The sequence below is a fragment of the Peromyscus californicus genome, unplaced genomic scaffold (assembly GCF_007827085.1).
Source record: "Peromyscus californicus insignis strain IS unplaced genomic scaffold, ASM782708v3 Scaffold_7__1_contigs__length_154581171, whole genome shotgun sequence".
Lineage (NCBI taxonomy): Eukaryota > Metazoa > Chordata > Mammalia > Rodentia > Cricetidae > Peromyscus > Peromyscus californicus.
Genome location: NW_026294595.1, coordinates 78510405 through 78528236, shown reverse-complemented (window position 1 = coordinate 78528236; position 17832 = coordinate 78510405). Strand labels below are relative to the sequence as shown.

The 17832-nt window shown below is 47.1% G+C and overlaps 1 protein-coding gene across 1 annotated transcript in view; it reads right to left on the bottom strand.

Annotated features, from left to right (window-relative positions):
- Abtb2 (ankyrin repeat and BTB domain containing 2) overlaps positions 1-17832 on the bottom strand; it is a 165000-nt gene that overhangs the window by 146033 nt on the left and 1135 nt on the right. The gene's annotated exons all lie outside the window — the stretch shown is intronic.

The window sequence follows — 17832 nt, the reverse complement described above, 5'->3', positions numbered from 1 at the left end:
TGAGTGTCAATGATCGGACTGAGACACATGACAACCACAGGCAGGCCTGTGACTGTACCCCAGGTGATGACGGGAGCATTCCCAGACTGAGCCCCACACCAGGCCCATCTAGCAAGTACGCCTGTGTGTAGGAGCTGAGTGGGGGAGGGGGAGGGGTAAGGAGGAAGGGCAGCAGATCGGAACATGGACAGCTCACTGAAAAAGAGCAAAGCAGTCTTAGCTGGGTCTGGAGGGAAATGAAAGACTCCAAAACAGAAGACCAGAAGGGAAGTAGCATTGCCTGGAGGAGAGAGAACACAAAACATCCTTTGTGGGAAAACTCTGACACTCCTCTTACAGGACAGGAATTATTTGACCTGTTCTTAACAATCTGCTGATTTTAAAAAATGGTGTTTTTTTTTCTTCTGCATTTTATTTACTTACCGTGTGTATGTATATATGCATGCATGTATGTCAAAGCATGTGTGTGCAGGTCAGGGATTAACTTGCAAGAGTTGGTTCTCTCCTTTCACCATGTGGGTCTCAGGGATTGAACTCAGATCACCAGGCTTGGCAGCAGGTGTCTTTACACGCTGAGCCATCTCACCCACCCTGGCCTACTGATTTTGATTCAAACATTCAGCACGGAAACTGGAGCTTGAAATCTGGTGGCAATAAACTCAAATGTTGGTTCTTTCACCTGCTTAGGAGTGACCTTGGACCAGTCATCTTAACTGGCTCTAGTCCTCAGTATTTCTGTCTATGAAATGGGATCAATAACAGAGTCTTCAGCTCATAGTCTATCATGAGGATTAGAGGCAAAGCCACTGGGCAGATATGACTATCCACCCCACTGTGTGTGCTTGAGAGAACTGGACAGGATTACTGGCTACTATTCTCTTTTCCAAGGTACAGCTCCCACCCCATGCTCCTCTTTGAGTAGCTGTGGCCATGGCCATCATCCATCACTCAGAGAAGTCACAGGCCAGCCTCAGATGCCACCTCTGATCAGCCTCTCTTGGCCTGGACTTTCCCAGATGGGTATGTACACACTCAGAGGTTCCTGGCATAGAACCCCACTGGTAACTAATGGAGCCAGGCAGCCTCCCATTTGCCTGCTCACTCACCAAGGAGCACTGAAGGATACTGTCTACATCTAGACTTTGAAAAATGCATGAAATTAGAAGGGGGCTTGGTGGAGGGACCGATGGGACAGGGAGGGGACAAGAGACAGCAAGGGGGTGAACGTGATTACTTATGCCTAAATTATACTGCAAACCTGTGAAAATACCATGATGAAGCCCAGTGCTTTGTAGAAATACTACACACTGAAAATGTGAACAGAAATACAGTCACTGCCAGACACTAGAAAACATTAATTTTGGAGGGGAAAAAAAGAAAAGAAAAATAAGTATCACCCAGACATTCTAGATCCAATTTTAGAGGTTTAAAATTAATGTAGCCAGGTAAGTTCCATTTTTTAAGTGTCTCAAGATGTTCCAGTAATCAGCCAGTTCTGGAAATGGTCAAGTTAAAGGTCTCCTGTATTTTTGGAAGGAGAAAGATATGTGTGGGCTCAAACCAACATGCATGCATTCTCTCTTACACACACTCTCACACATCCTCTAACTCACATACACACACTCTCACACACACTCTTCTCTCTCTCTCTTACACACACTTTTTCTTTCTCATACATGTATACTCGCTCACACACACACTCTCTCTTACACTTACACACACACACACACACACACACACACACACACACACACACACACACCTACTCACTGGATCCTTTGGAAAGTGGGGGCTGTGCTGACAGTGGAGGAGACCTCAGCACTGGTAACAACCCAAACAACTGTTTGGCAAGAAGAGTCAGAGCTATCTTTTCAGCAGCAGTGATTTGACAGTGCTAGGAAGTCACACAAGACAACAGCCCGGTCAGCCTGGGAGGACCCACCGGGGGCCCAAGTTTCCCAAAGGATGGCAGCACAGTGACACAATATCCGGGCCTGTGTCCTTCCTTCCCTGAGGTTCTCTTTGTGAATGGTTCTTCCCTCTAGATCCAGGCACAGGAGGAGGGAGGCGGAGAGGAGATACAGCAGCTGGATCCCTCCAGTTTGGATACATGCCTTGTAACAACTGTGATGGAGGCCCCTGTGTATCCCGCACATAGTTTCAAGCTATTTGGAGTTCATCTCAAGTGTCAGATTTGGCACACTGAACTGTGGGCAGATGAGCGGCAACTGCATAAACACGTGGGCACTTCACACCACAAATGAATCCTACAGAAAGAACTCAGCTCTGGTTACATGTTTGCCTGGGCAGTGTTGCTAACACAGCCTAAAAGAGCAGGCTGGCCATCACCTGTGAGCTTCTGACAGGACAGCTGTGGTGTACTGTTTATCTGCCATCCAGGAAGAGAAGAGAGAAAAGAAAAGAGATCGCATGGAGTCTGTGCCACACACATGTAATTTACACGTTGGCTTTAAGTGCTAGCACCCTCCTGATCACTTTCTCTAACTTAAACACTAGATCATCAAATAGAAAATGCAAACAGCTCCTGGCAGAGTAAAGGCTCCCCAATGTCACCCCTGGGCAGCACAAAGGGCGAGAATGGAAACTGCAGCTCCCTCCTGTGAGTACTGTATGTCAGTCCCATCAGAGGATGTGAGCCCGGGGCGACTTTATTGTGTGCCATCTCACTGAATCCTCCCAAACACACTACCAGGTAAGGTAGGTTCTCTAGCATTATGTCCTGTTTACAGATGGGAGAACTGAAGGACGGAAAGGTCAAATCATGAGCCACGTAATCTAGGCAAAGGAAAGGATGGTCCTGGGTTGGCCCTAGGCTGCAAGTGTGAACAAATATCTTCCTCCTCCTCCTTTGCTCTCTCTACAGCTCAAGAGAGGCCTCTCCTGGTCCCAAAGATGCTCCTTCCAAAGTTCCCCTCAGCAAGTTCCCAATGAGGGCTCCGTTTGTCTCAGTTCTCACAGAACAGGGTACAGAAGACCCACAGGGCACACGAGACACTCAAAACCTGAAACTCTGGAACAGTTTCTAAAGTTTCTGGTGGTCACCCATGGTCTTGGTGGTAGCACCCCAAGTAGTACTGACAGGTTGACTTTGGACAAAAGGCTGTCAAAAAGATCATACCTAGAGCATGGAAGGAGCAGACAGTTCCTCAGGGAAGTAAGCTCAGAGGAGTCTCTAGTTCTAAAGAACAAACATTATCTGATGTGACCCAGGGCGGTTCAATAAACCAGGGAAGAGAGTCCAGGGCCTGGAAGAGGCAAACCCTAAGCCTGAGGACGCTAGTCCTAGTAACAGAGTAGCAACAGCAGCAATTCTGTCCGAGTGGTTGTGGGTCACTTGTAAATGGCTTGCCTTTGGCTACATCAAGTACCTCCCCAGGATACTGTGGCCTCCACTCAAGGGATCTGTAACAAACTTTGTCAACACTGTGTAGCAAGCATTGTTTTACGCACATGTTGCCATTTTGTTTAACCCTGGTGAAATCCCCATGAGGTATTTCTAAAACCATTTCACTGACAAGGGAACTTTTTCAGAGAAGCTAAGTGACTTGCCCTAGGCCACACAGCTTGGAAACCATAAAACATGACCTCGTGTGAGGGGTCTAAAGGTTAGAGCCACAAAAATCAATGACCTTAATCTCACGTTCCATGAATCTTCCAACTTCTGCATACAAAGGGCTTCTGCGAAGCTGGGGAGTAGTTAAATGTTTAGATCCATGAAGACCTGGAAAGCTGGCCCAAGTGACCAGCTGGTGACCTATAGTCTAATGGCATGTTGTCTCATAGAACTGTCTGTGATGATGGAGATGTTCTATATCTGCCTTGTCCAGTATGGCAGCCACTGGGCATGCGTGCTGATGGAGCACTGGAAAGGAGGCTTGTGGGAAGAAGATGTTTAAGTGTATCAAATTTTACTATGTTTAAACTTAGTGAACCACATGTGGCTATGAGCACATTATTGAAGACTGACTCTAAAGCTGTTCATACACGTTCCTAGGCACTGCAAGAGGAAAGTTGTGAGAAACTCCCGGCTTCCCTGGGGCAACCCTTGTGTGAGTGAATAAAGAAAAACAAAACTCACTCCAGAGCTCTGATCTTGGAAACTCTGCAGCTGGAGGAGAGAAATGGCCAATTCCTAAACAAATGACCTCTCACCACCCCATCCCCATAAGAGAGAAAAATTAAATGCACAAAAGGTCCCAACTTACTTTGGAAAGGCTGCCACTTTTTGTGAGGACAAATGCCTTTGGCTTAGGGTGACATAGGACTCAAGTACGGTTGAAAGGGAAGAGCTGGCGGAGTAAACAAGAGCAGGCCAGGCACTCTCTGAGGTGACATAAATCCAGAGGAAATGGAGTCAAGGAGCCAGAGGCTCCCAAACATTCTTCCTCTCCTGCTATTTTAAGCAACCGACCACTCGGTTTCTCGGAGGTCATTTCATTCACTTCACCAGAGAGAAGGATTTGGCTTTAATAGGCGCAGGACACCTTGTGGCAGCCCGTGTGGCAGCCCGTGCGCAGGCCAGGCCAGCGCCCTGCCCAGGGAGGTTATTTTAAGGACCTAAATGGCTCCTTGTAAGCAGAGGGGTGCTGAGGCCTGCTGCAGTCTCTCTCCCCCGCTACCAACCCCATCATTTCTTTGCTAATAAAATCACCTCGGCTTCCCTCCACCCAGGCACTTCTGAGGACAGGAGAAGGGAGGCAGGGGGTGAGGGAGGCCTCAAGCGAGGCCATCCTGTTTTTTATCAATGATAGGCAGTGGATTTCTCTGAGCTCCCGTCTCTTCAGCAAGACTACACGCAATGAGAATGAGAATACATACAATGGCAAGGACGTGACGTAACACACCTGAAGCACACTGCCCTGGTACACTGTAAGGCTCAGCACGGAGTAGTTTATGTGCTGGAGATCTGAGCTGAGGCTATCGTCTGCGGGCTCCTCTGGTGGAGGACACATGTGTGGCCATGGGGAACTAGAGAGTCTGGAGGAAGGCTGCCTGGGTCTGACCTGTGAGACCTGAGCTGGTTACTTAACCTCTTTACAGTTTCTTCCTCCTAGAGATGTAATTAACAGAGCTTTACCAGTGGATGAAACATCACAACCACGTGGCAGGGCTACCACTCCAAGAACTCCGCCCTCCCCAGGTAAGCCCAGCACTCCAGCTTCTCCTGGAGCTCTCTGAGGAGCTCTGCAGCTGAGGAGCCAGCCGAGCAGCATAGCTAAGAAGTGAAGGAAAGCCATCAGCCTGGGTGGGGCAGAAACAAGCGCTCCAGAACAATGATGCTTTGCCCACTAATAACAGCTAATGTCTGAGTGCTTGCACTGTACCAGACGTTCCCAAGAACTTGACCCACCACCTGGTTCCTTTTCCACACCATTTCCCTCAGAGTTTCTGAAGGAGGTCCTTACATTAGTCACACATACAAATTTATTTTTAAGCTCTCCAAGTGATGATAACATGAATCTCTGGTTGAGAATCAGTGAAACAGCAACTTAAGTAGAATTGTGACATCCCCATTTAACAGCAGAGGAAAACTGAGACACCAGGTGGTCAGGCAGTGGCAACCCTAAGATTTCACCCATAGCTACCCCATGCCCCTTACCCCTTCTGAGGAAGAGGCCCTTGGACACACCCAGTGTCCCAAGAATACTCCTTCTGAATCAGTTCCTGACTCACTCATGACTGACTTGCAAGACCCCAAAGCTGCCTGAATATGGGGTCTAGTTTTCCCAGTAGTGAAGGACATGTATGTAAAGTTACAAGTGGGCCACAGAACAAGCAGACTCATTAAACAGACCACATTAGTGACTGGAAACAGCAGAGCTGATAACCTTCATAAAGGCTGCTGGCCACCTACAAAAGAGCTTCTTCAGGCTATCAACTAATGATGTTAACACTGGAAATTAACCCTCTCTTGCCCAAGTCTCTGGCCAGTCTTGTTGGGCTATGCCTCTGGAAGGACAAGGGAGTTCAGCGATTCAATCTATTACACAATGAAGAAAGTTTGAAGTGGCCTTGCCTCCCACCCTGCCTCCTACTTGCTATCTCTGTAGGTTAAGTTTGGGACAAACAACCAAATCTACACTTGAGTCTCTGGCTTAATCCTGCCTCTTCACTACTTTAGTAAGTGCTTGGCCCATAAACCTTACCGTCACATTCAGTTTTTCTCTCATAACTCACATAACAGACTGTAGGTAAATACCATTGGCTCTGACTTTAAAACACATCTAAGCTGGGCGGTGGTGGCGCACGCCTTTAATCCCAGCACTTGGGAGGCAGAGCCAGGCGGATCTCTGTGAGTTCGAGGCCAGCCTGGTCTACAAAGCGAGTTCCAGGAAAGGTGCAAAGCTACACAGAGAAACCCTGTCTCGAAAACAAACAAACAAACAAACAAAAAACACATCTATGATCACCTGGTCCAAGTTCCACCCTCACCTGGTCCAAGTTCCACCCTCTTTCGCTTCAATTATTGCGAAACTCTCTTACCTGGTCACTTTGTTTCTGCACTTGATACTAAAGTCCATTTCCACCAGAGCAGAGAGAATAACCTTATTAAAGTGTAAATCAAATCATGCCAGTCTTCTCAAGTTCATCCTAACACACTCAGCTTTAAAGCCAAGGCACTATTATGCAACAGTACTGTGCGCTATTTCCTCTTCCGCACCGCCTGCTCCATGATGAACCGAACCACGCTGATCTCCGTGCTCCCCGAAGAAGCCAGGGACACTCGCTAGTCCCTCTACTGAGACTGCCTTCTCCAGCCCTGAGGGCCTCTGGTTCCTCCACTGTGCCTGCCGCCCTCACTTTCAGCAGGGCCAGCACCTCCCTTTCAGGACTTTATTCATTTGGTCTGTTACTGCTCCCTGGAACACTGCCCAGCACACAAAAAGTCCTCAGTAAATATTTGCTGAACAAATGATGTACCCCAAACTGAACTTTCCTCCCAGCTCCTAACCCAGAGTCCCTCCCATTGTGAGCACTTTCTCCTCAGAGACTAGCTAAGTAGAAGATATTATCTAGGAGGCTTTACAAAGGTCCGGTGGACGGGGTCATTCTGATGAGTTTTAGAGACAGCTCTGCCCCTGGGGCCTTGTCCTACACTGCAGCACAGAATCCCAGCCCAGTTCTGGCTTGTCCTGCGTGCCCTGGGAGGATTACGTCCAAAAGAACAGCTGTGAGCAATTTGCTTTCCAATTTGGTCTCCATGTATAACTTGATCTCCTCAGCTCCTAGATGAAGAAGAAACCACCAGGTCCCGAGTTCTCCCAGGCAGCCCTGTCTTGCCTTACCTGGAACAGTTTGCTGGGTTTCATCTTAGGATTTGGGGGGTGGATGGGGAAGAGAAGGACACAAGCAACCTCACTTAACCTCATCTCTCCTCATAACCTTCCCCAGTCCTGCTGGAACTGTGGGACTGAGAAGAAATGCTAAAGCTTGCACACCTCAGGGCACAGAGCTCTGTGTCTTGCCTTTTAGAACTCCTGGCCTTCAGTCATCCCCAGTGACTCTCATTTTCCCTCCTCCTTGAAAAACCAGGCCTGCCAACTCCAACAAACAGCATTTAAAAATATCTCGGTGGATTATACAGCATCGCCTTCTACATTCCTCACAGTGCCTGTCTGTGTCCCATGTAGGATAGAGGAGGGTGTACAGTATTTACTTTTTTCTCTAGCTTCTCCCCTGCTATAAATACTCTGGTCTGGGTAGGCAGGCTTCAGACAGCAGCTGTATGAAGTCACCTCGGGGCTGGACCTCACCACAGTGCTGGCCTGCCAGGGCCCGGACACAGCTGTCAAGCAGTTTATGTCAACCAGAAGTACACAGAACTCATCTTTCCGAGAGAAGGCAAAGCAAAACCTAAGTGCAGCCACCACAGCTAACGCTAATGTTAAAAAGATGCCGCTCAGTCTCACTAGCCAGCTGGGTCTCAGAGCACAGCCCGCTTCAGCCAGGGATTTTTCTTTCCTCGGGATACTAATTACAAGGATTGACCCTAGGGGAATGATTTCACAGAGTTCTTGTGGGGTCCAGAAAATTTCTAGAGACAGAAGGGCCCCCAGAGAATATAGTCCAACCTTCTCACACTACAGAGATCCTAAAAACCGGGATGATTCACTCCAGTCTCAGAGAGGGCAAACTCCTGTCCAGAACTTTCTTGATCCAAGTCCATAGTTCTCTGTGCTGATTGTTCTAGAAAACTGCTGCATACCCGCCTTCTTAGTATATGAACATCAACTTGTATTATGACTTCCCACACAAAAATACTGATCTCATACTTTAAAAGGCATAAACCAAAAAGTTTTCTACAAAATGGGCTATTAGTAGCTCAGTCAAAGAACACTTGCCCGGCATGCCCAAGGCCCTGGGCTGGATTCCCCAGCACCTGAAAAACAAGCTTTCAACAAAAGCTTTGGTTGGGATGGTTTTCCTGGCTCACACTCTTAAAAGTTCAGTTTCATCTTTCCCCGGACTCAGGTTTCTATGGCCAGGACTTCCAAGTTCAGTTTCCCTATTTAAATTTTGCCCTCATGAAACTCTTCTTAGCTCACATTTAGAAAGAAAGACCTTCAAGTCATTAACTACAAATAAGTCTATACGTATGTTTGCGACATCCTCACGAAATCTGTCTTTTTCAAGTGACAAGAAAATTCTTTCATCACACTGGGGTCAGGAAAAGGACACACACATAAGGTGTTAGCCAAGCTAGTATGATCTCCACATTTTGCTGTCAGGGCTCAACTGAACTCAGGAAGTCCAACCCAGATGAAGATGAATTATAAAGTGCTTCTATGATGCACATTTAACACAAAATCTTTATCAATATTCCAGAAACACTTCAACAAGAACTAGAAAAGGGCTACACATCAAAAATGGGCTGCCAGCTAGTAAACTCTGTCCTGGAAATCGAGCCAATAAAGAGGTCTAGGCCCCTCTTAGCTCTTCTTGTGTCATGCTTCCTTAACTTCCACAGCAGAGAATTCTGCAAGAGTAAACTCCATAGTCTCCTTTAACAAGCTGACCACTTCCAACTTGCACTATGTAGAGGGATCACTTTGGCCTGAAGAACTAACCAAGTCAGAAGCCAAGTTCAACAAGAGAAGTGAGACTGGTCAAAAAGCTTTTGTGTCCCCTCAGCTCCAGTTTGCTCATTTAAAGTCTTGTATCACTTTCACTGCTCCAACAGCAGATGGGTGCATTTTTGAGGTCAAGCTTTCAATCAACAGGCGGGGAAACGGGAGGTCTGGGCTGCAGTTAAGATGAGCAGCACACCAGACACACTCCATTTCTGAATTATAAAAATAAAGTTTTGGAAAACTCTTGTCCAGCGCTCTGGCAGCCTTCTTCACATCTGGATAAAAGATGTGGGAATTTTTTCCTTTTTCCTGTGTTATCTCTTCTCCTCTTCCTTGTTATGTAGCTGAGCTTCCCAGCCCCTCAGGGTCACTTGCTGTCATTCAAAATGCATGCGTCAGCTTCTAGGTCTTTCCCACACTGTTCCTTCTTTCTCTTTCTTGGTCGAAGCTCTGCTGTCCAGTCTGTACTGGCTCATAGGCTACATCTCCTACAAGAAGCCCCACTCCCTTCCGCTCACCGGGGAGCCCACCCTGCCACCTTTGTAAAGCTTCAAAACCTTCATCTATGGCCTGGACACTATACCTCCTTTGCAGAGACTGGGTGGTTGAATGAAATTAGCTCATGGAAAGCCCAAAGACGGGTAACATCATGCAACTAATGGGGCTATCAGCACTGTTACCATCACTGTTTCAAGCAGATGACAATCTCCTCTGCAGCTATCCCTATGCACAATATCCTCTTAGATCATAAACTCCTTGAAGCAACACTTCTTGTCTTCCCATCCGTCTAGCTTGCTTTGTACAGAGCCACTGCTCAGCCAAGTGAGGCTGCTGGGGCATTCCTCAGGCTAACCTGGGCTGTTTCTCCACCATCTCCTCCCAACTCAACATGCAGCTCCAAACAGCCAAAGCTGAAAACCTGTTTAGGTGTTTTTAAAAACAGGCAAAGCCAGACATGGTGCTCCAGGCCTATAGGCCCAACACTTAGGGAGGTAGACAGAGAAAGATCAAGACCTTGAGGTCATCCTCAGCTACACAGTAGGGGCTAGGCCAGCCCAGTTTACTAAGACCCCGCCTCAAAACAACCAACCAACCAAGGTGTCCATATCATAAATGAGCAAAACAGGAATCACCTGCCATCCCCATGGCTCAGGAATTGATTCAACAAGCCAGATCCAATATCCACAAGAAAACTGCTCCATGGAGTCTGGAGCTTTTGTTATCCTGACAGAGGTGGGCATGGAGGGAGAGGGAGAGGGAGAGAGGGGGAGAGGGAGAGAGAGAGAGAGAGAGAGAGAGAGAGAGAGAGAGAGAGAGAGAGAGAGAGAGAGAACGAACTTCACTGCCAGACTGCATTGTCCTAGGGACAGTCCATCCATAACTGAGCAAGTTTTCCCTGACTGAAGATGCTTTCCCAGGCTCTGTAACTTCTTCCTAGCTCCAGAACCCAAGTATTAGTCATCAAGGAGAGCCGTGCGACTAACACTTGCCTCCTGGGTTGTGGGGCATGCTCTACCCTACATGAGAGACTCATGCCACCTGGGGTGTGGGGCATGCTCTACCCTACATAAGAGACTCATGCCACCTGGGGTGTGGGGCATGCTCTACCCCTACATGAGAGACTCATGCCACCTGGGATGTGGGTCATGCTCTACCCTACATGAGAGACTTGCGTAGCTTGAGTTTTTAGCAAAAAGGAAGGTAATTGGTGCATTCAATAGAAGTTTGGAAAGGAAAGGAGGGAGGGAGGGAGGGAGGGGGGGAGGGAGGGAGGGAGGAAGATCGGTCCCTTATAGAGATGCTTACTAAATATTCACAATCATCCTAGGAGTTGGCCATTACAGTCCTACCCTACTTACAGAGCAGTGTTTTCCAACCAAGGGTGAATTTGTTCCCCATGGAGCATCTGGAAACGCTGAGAGACATTCTGGGTTGTCACAATGGCTGGTGGGAAGAGGGTGTTACGGGTACAGTGCACAGGACAGCTCATGACAACACATGATTCAGTCCCAAATGCCAATAGTGCCAACTCTGTTACAGAGAAAGAAACTAAGGCACAGAAGTTAAAGAATCAGCCCCACATCCCACAGTTCACAAAGGAGGTTGGGAGGACTCACACTCAGCAGCTTTGCCCCAGGCTGTGCTCTCACCAAATCCCCAGCATCCCTAAGAGCCTTGGGACACTGAATATTCATCAGGCACAACCGCCTTGAGCAGAAAAGTGGGCTCCTCATTGGGTAGTAGAGGAAAAAGACTTGGGGTGCTTTGCTTAAGGACATGGGTCCACTAATAGGCAAAGCAGTTTGGGAGGCCAGAGTTGGGTTGTTAAAGCCAGAGCACCTTGGCACAGTGCTGTGCTGATTGAATTTTGTCCTGTACTCCTAGTACTAAGATGCAGCCGGTAGCTGGACACTGGTACACTCTAAGGAAATCAATGTACCCTCCATCAACGCTCTTCTGGACCTGGATGATGGCTCATTCAGGCAGAGAGCATTGGATCATTGGGGCTCACTGAAGCCAGGCTGTCTCAAAAAAGACAAGGTCGCCAGCACCTGAAGAATGACACCTGATGCTGACTTCTGACCTCCACGCGCACACACATGCACACACATGCACACCCACCCACACACACACCTACAAATACATGCAGAAAGAAAGGACGGGGGCTGGCTGGTTCTTCTACTAACTCCAGGCGAGTGAGCTCAGCACCCACAGACAACCAGCGGCCTACACTTGGAGTAGCTTTCGCAGCCTTCCCTCCCTTGCAGGTCCACCTGCCTGAGCTCGCTCAATCCCTCTTAACCAAGGAGCAGCATTCTGGCAACAGTTCAGCTTTTCCATTCGGATGGATGTATTGATTACCCAGCAGCTGCAACTTGGCGAGGCACTCCCTGGGGCAGCCATCTCTCCGCCCCTTCAAGAGCAGGAGTAGCGGTGCCTTCAAATCAATGGCGCCTCCAGGGTCACTCTCTGGGCCTGGAAAGCTTTGGCTGGTCCGAGGAGTTTAAAGTGCCTAGACATAGCAGGCCCTTTACAAACAAGATCTATAAGAAGCAACAGTGTTGCTTTGCCTTTGACCCAACCTGGTTATTTGAAGAGGGTCAAATACTGCCCTGCTCTTGCAACCTCTGATTCTGTGATTCTTTATAGGAATCGGACTTAATCTTGGCCCAGCCCTCATCACTGAGCAGTGAGCCATAGGCTGCTGAGGACCCCTCTGTGGAAAGCATCCTACTCACGGCAATTTGATGAGTACAGATCAGAAAAACTTTCAACTCAGTCTTCCCATTGATTTCTCTGCTTGCCTACTAGACTTCTGCTATAAAACTCCTCTACACTAGGCAGCCCTCAGGAAAGGCATCTCTCTAACCTGAACCACCCTGCCCTCCAACTCACATCACACTCACCGCAGATGGCTTTGGGGAGCATGCCAGGAATTAGGATATCCACTGACTGATGCACCCCCTGTGACATGGTCACCCCCAAATGATGCTTCTATTCATCAGGAACTTGAAATTCTCTGCTTTCATAAGGCGAAGAGTTCTTCCAACATGTAAAAAGGATTCAAATGCAAATTTTGGAATGAAAAACAAAAGCTGTGTGGTAAGATCTATTGGCTGTACTGCACTCACAGAATATCTAAAAGCTAGACATTGTGCAGGCTCAAGGGAGATGGTGACGTTTGTGAGGTAACAATGTGATAGAGAGACAGGAGCAGGAAATGATTCAAGAACATGCCTCGGGTGCTGTAGAAACTTCAGGGAGACCTGGCTCTCCCAGCCCAGGGTGGGGAAGTCAGGTAAAGCTTTCTAGAAGAGGCCTAACAATTCCAGCTTGTTTCTCATACTACCTAAGGCAGGGGCTGCACTTCACAGGTAAGCACGAGGTGGGGGAAGGATAAGTTAGTTTTCATTTCCAAAGCTCGCTTTGTTTCAGTTCTGCAAGCTCCCTTGGCTTTAATACAACAGTCAGAACGAAGGGAGGTGCCGCCCTCCTCCCTCAGTCTACCCAGGTGTTAAAACTGATTAAACAGCAACTCACGGCTCAATTAACCCTTGCTCCTTTGGCTAATTATCTCAGTGGAAATCCATCCTACAATCTCTTTGACAAATGAATGCTTCAGCCAGAATTTCCATCCTTGCTTTAGACACAGCCTCTTTATTTCTTGGCTGTAAATGAGATGTTGACACTTGCCTCAGCTGGTAAATAAGTGAATAATTCCGAAAACTCCTTAGTCACTATTTGCAGCCAAAAGCTCCTAAGACGGTAGTGTTCATATTATTAGCTACTGCTAATGAAATTTCAGAGAGGTCTTCCTTGACTGCCACTCAAGCTATCTCCACCTATTATCAGACTCTAAACAAATAACAACAAATGCCACTGGACATGGTGGCATATATCTGTGATCTTGGCACCTGGGAGGAGGCAGAAAAACCATGGGTTATAGGCTAGCCTGGGCTCTATAATAAGATCCTGTGTAAAAAAGACCAACACACACACACACACACACACACACACACACACACACACACACACACACACGGAAAAAAATGAGCAGGCAAAATGGCTCAGTAGGTAAAGGCATCTGATGCCAAGCCTAACAACCTGAGTTCAATCCCCAGAACCCACAGTGGCAAGAACTCGTTCCCACAAGTTATCCTCTGACATCTACATGTGCCATAGTACAAATATGCTCCCGCAACACAATATCCAAAAATAATTAAAAAATTTAAACCTGAACACCACCAGCCATTATTAAGAGTAGATACTTGTTTACTTTTTCTTGTCCCTCCACTGGATTACAAACTTTGAGAGGAGGATCACCACACCACCACTGCAGGTTTTTAACAGTGGGGCACAGTCAGTGGTGAGTAAGTATTTGCTGAATGCATTGCTACTATTTATTGAGCCTTTACTACATGCTAAGATCTTTATGATTTCTATCCTCATGCCAACCTTATGAGCTAGGTATTATCATCCTCTGTTTCACAGATGACAAAACAGAGGCCTAGAATTATTACAAACTTTGCCCCAGGTCCATCACAGAAGTATGTTTCAAACTCTTATATTTGCCACTGTGACAGAGCATGTATACCCTCCATATACAGCTCTGGAATGAGAATGCTCTTATAGTTATCCTATCACTTAATTGAAATAAGAAACTGAGTTCTCTCAAAGGCCATGGTCACTCATGAAATCTTAGTAAAGAAAAACGACCAAGAAGGAATCTAGAAGGGCTGTACTGGATCAAACCTGCACAGAGTTCCCTGAGAAAGAGAGGAGAGAGCAAGGGGATGAGTGGAAGAGAGATGTTTCTATTCTCTGCCAGCTCCCTGTTTATAAATACCACTCTATTAAAGAGATCTCTCTGCTTCCCATAAGGAAGTCATGAAGATCTCAGGGTTTAATGACTCCGCCCAGGGATCCAAGACATCAATACCAAATGATCAACAATGTTTAACTCCTGCTGCTCTGTGGAGCTGGGGTCCTGTTTTATAAACACTACAGAACTTTTATCATCCATCTCAGGCTGAGCAAAACCATATTTGTCTGGCATTCTGAGTAATGGAGAAGAATAGATGGATTAGGGCTCTTAAATTCCTTGGTGGAAGACATTAAAAGTTTAAGAGCTCTATATAGCTGAGTCAAATGCATGAGCCCATGCTGTGTAATTAGCAGCACAACAACAATACATATATAATTTAAAGGGAAGATCAGCATGGCAAGAATACCAGCCAGCACTCTCCCTTCCCATATGGAGGCATTCCCACTTGGTCTTCAGCTGTATACATTGTAACCTTGCTGGCTTTGGGGCCACTCTAATATAAAAAGGGTTGGAGCTCTGAGTTTCTTTCCTAAGTGGTTTAGGCTTCCTCCCTCTGAAGACAGCTTTCCAACATATGCAATTCATTGCTTCTCTAGTAAACATTCATTTCCCTGTCTAAGGGGATTTAATAGATCAGCCGAGTTGCTGTTCAGTGAGGCCGCCCCCTAGTTTCTAAGTATGAGAAGTGGGCATCCATGTTATGAAGGGGAAGACAATAGTTGTCTCTCCTGGAAGAGTGCCTTAGAGACCAGAGAACTCAGAGGGAGACCCTCTGGTATTGAGCATCCTAGGGAGAGGAGCATTCCTGCCTTCCTCACCAAGGCTGAAGGGCCAATCACAGGGACAAAATGCCCATCCGTAAAGACAGTCCCAAGGGATTTCATAAGCGATGCTCTCTGGCTGTGAGCCCCTCAGATGGAACACTTGTTTGCTAGTGACTTCTGACCACTTCGCACTTGCAGGTACACCAAGAGGCAGCTGCTCTTCTAAGTCTTGGTTCGCAGTCAGAAAGAGACATTCAGCAGGCTGGGCTCTGGCTGGGCACGAGGACACGCACCGGTTTGTCTTGTATCCACTGGTAGTCCAATTTGGCTTATGGGGTTAGGGTTTAAGTGCTTTACCCCAAGACTTTACTCTCCAGATTCGGTCCAGGCCCCACGGTACTGTGAGGGTTTCCCTTAGTACAGAACTCTTCCCTCAGGCTATGACAACTGGATGGAAACCCCCTTGCCCTCCACTTCCTCTCTTGGAACTGGTGTTCCCAGTGCTGAAGCCACAAACTTCAAGTGTGAAGCATGATTATCAGCAGTGACATCATCAACTCTTGGATTGACCTCAACTCTGACCTAAGAGCAGGAAAATTAAAAGGCAAATACTCTTGATTTCCAAGAATGTCTCGTGGCAGTGTCAGAAATGAAACCCACAGCAAGAAATATCAAAATAAGCACACTGAGTAAATACAGGCTCTTCCAAATTCGGCCTAGCAGGTCAATTGGTCTCCTCGAAGATAGGCGGATGAAACAGAGCCATGTAGCATGCCAAGGTTCAAATTCCAGTTTTGTTACTTAGTATCTGTGTTAGCTATGCAAAAGACTGAAATGCTGAGTCCTTTAGCTCCCCCTCTGTATAATGGGGTAACACTACAGGTACTTATCTCTTGGAGAAACAAACCATTTTCCCCGTTCTCACACTACAATCAATAGAGAACATGTATTCTTTATCTCCCCAAAGTGTGGGGACTCCTCCACTGACAAGCAAACACGTCTAAAGCACACACAGCTGGATGTCCTCTAATTCAACCCAATTAAACCCTGACACCGCCAGGAGATAACACCAGCTCCCATTCTCAGGAGCTCAATCCAGCCCCAAGTCCTAGGTAGTTTTTGCTCATGCTTCTGACCACTGGCTATAAAGCAGGGTCTCCACAATGCCCTCTTCTGATTTCATTTGCTAGAGTGGCTCCTGTGAGGAATTTAGGGAGGCACTTACCAGTACCCTGGCTTGTTTATAAAGTTTACAAGGCTATCCATAAAGACACCCATCGGACAACATGTGAAGGAAAGTGAGTCACTTGCTGCTCTGGTGTTCAGCTATCCAGAAGCACCAGGAAACTTGTCTTCTTGAGTTTTCTTTATGAAGACTTTATTATACATGCGTGATTGATTAAAATCTTGGCCACCGATGATGGACTTAACCTCCTGCCTCTCTCCCTCCTGGGAGGCTGGGGCAGGAGTCTGTAGATACTAACCCTTTTAAAGCCTGCTTGAGTCTTTCTGGTGACTAATCCCCATCCTGAAACTACCTACAGGTGGCAAGCTCTTAGTCATTATCATACAAAAATACATTCTCATTTTGGAGATCTCCAGGAACTCTAGGAGTTGTATGCAGAAAATGGGGACAGAAACCAAATGCCCAGTTCACTGTATCACAGTACAAATGCATGCTGGCTAATTTATAAAAGTGCTCGTCACGTACAAAGTGCTGCCAACAGTGACTGAAGCATTGTTATTCTAAATTTTAGCTATCAGGAGTATGTTAAGCCACATCTACATGTGACCTTTATCCCTTTCCAGAACCCGCCTGGTCTCTTCCACTACCTGCTTATATGCCACTGAAAGTTGCACCCAAATTTAGACCCTAAGGTTGGTCCATCTTAAATAATATATGGTTCCAACTCCTGAAACTGGAGTTAGACAGGCAGTAGGCTGTTGAACGCATCTCATGCCCCAAACTATCACAGAGAAGGGCAAGTGCTTTGCTTTCATCCTTGGCACAGAAGCCTTCAGGGGGATGCAGCTACTCAGTGCTTTATTTTCCAGACGCCATGCCCTGCAGCTGCCCATCCCCCATACTTCATTCCCATAATGTGGTTTACTGAGCCCGTCATCTTTCCTTTCAGGAAAGCCTAAATGTTGTGCATTTAATTCAACATGAGGTTTTAATCAAATGCTTACTTGGTTAATGACAGCTGGAAATTCGGGCCCCAGAAGCCAGCATGTGGCTGTCTTTCTGGGAAGGAGATTCAAAAGTCCTTGGTTTCCCTGGGCACACAGTATTAAGAGCTGGCAGCTCTCCTTCCACCTCCTGGGAAGGGGCCTGACTCTGAGCACCAGATCCGAGGCTCTCCACTCTCCTCTACCCATCCCATTTGTCAAAGGTTCAGGTTTTGGGAGTTCAGACCCTGGGCTGCTGCTACTGGGCTGAAGAAAACACCAGGAAAAAAAAAAAAATCACAGTAAAGTGAAGAATAGATTCCTAGAGACCCAACTAACCAAGGCAACCCGTAGCAGGGCAGCAAGCCTCACTTTGGAGGGTAGTTCAGGAGTAGTTTGGTCCAGCCACCCAGTCTCACCCGATCAATGAACAGCCAACAGAACACTAATCCTTATCCTTATCCTCCAAAAGTTAGACACC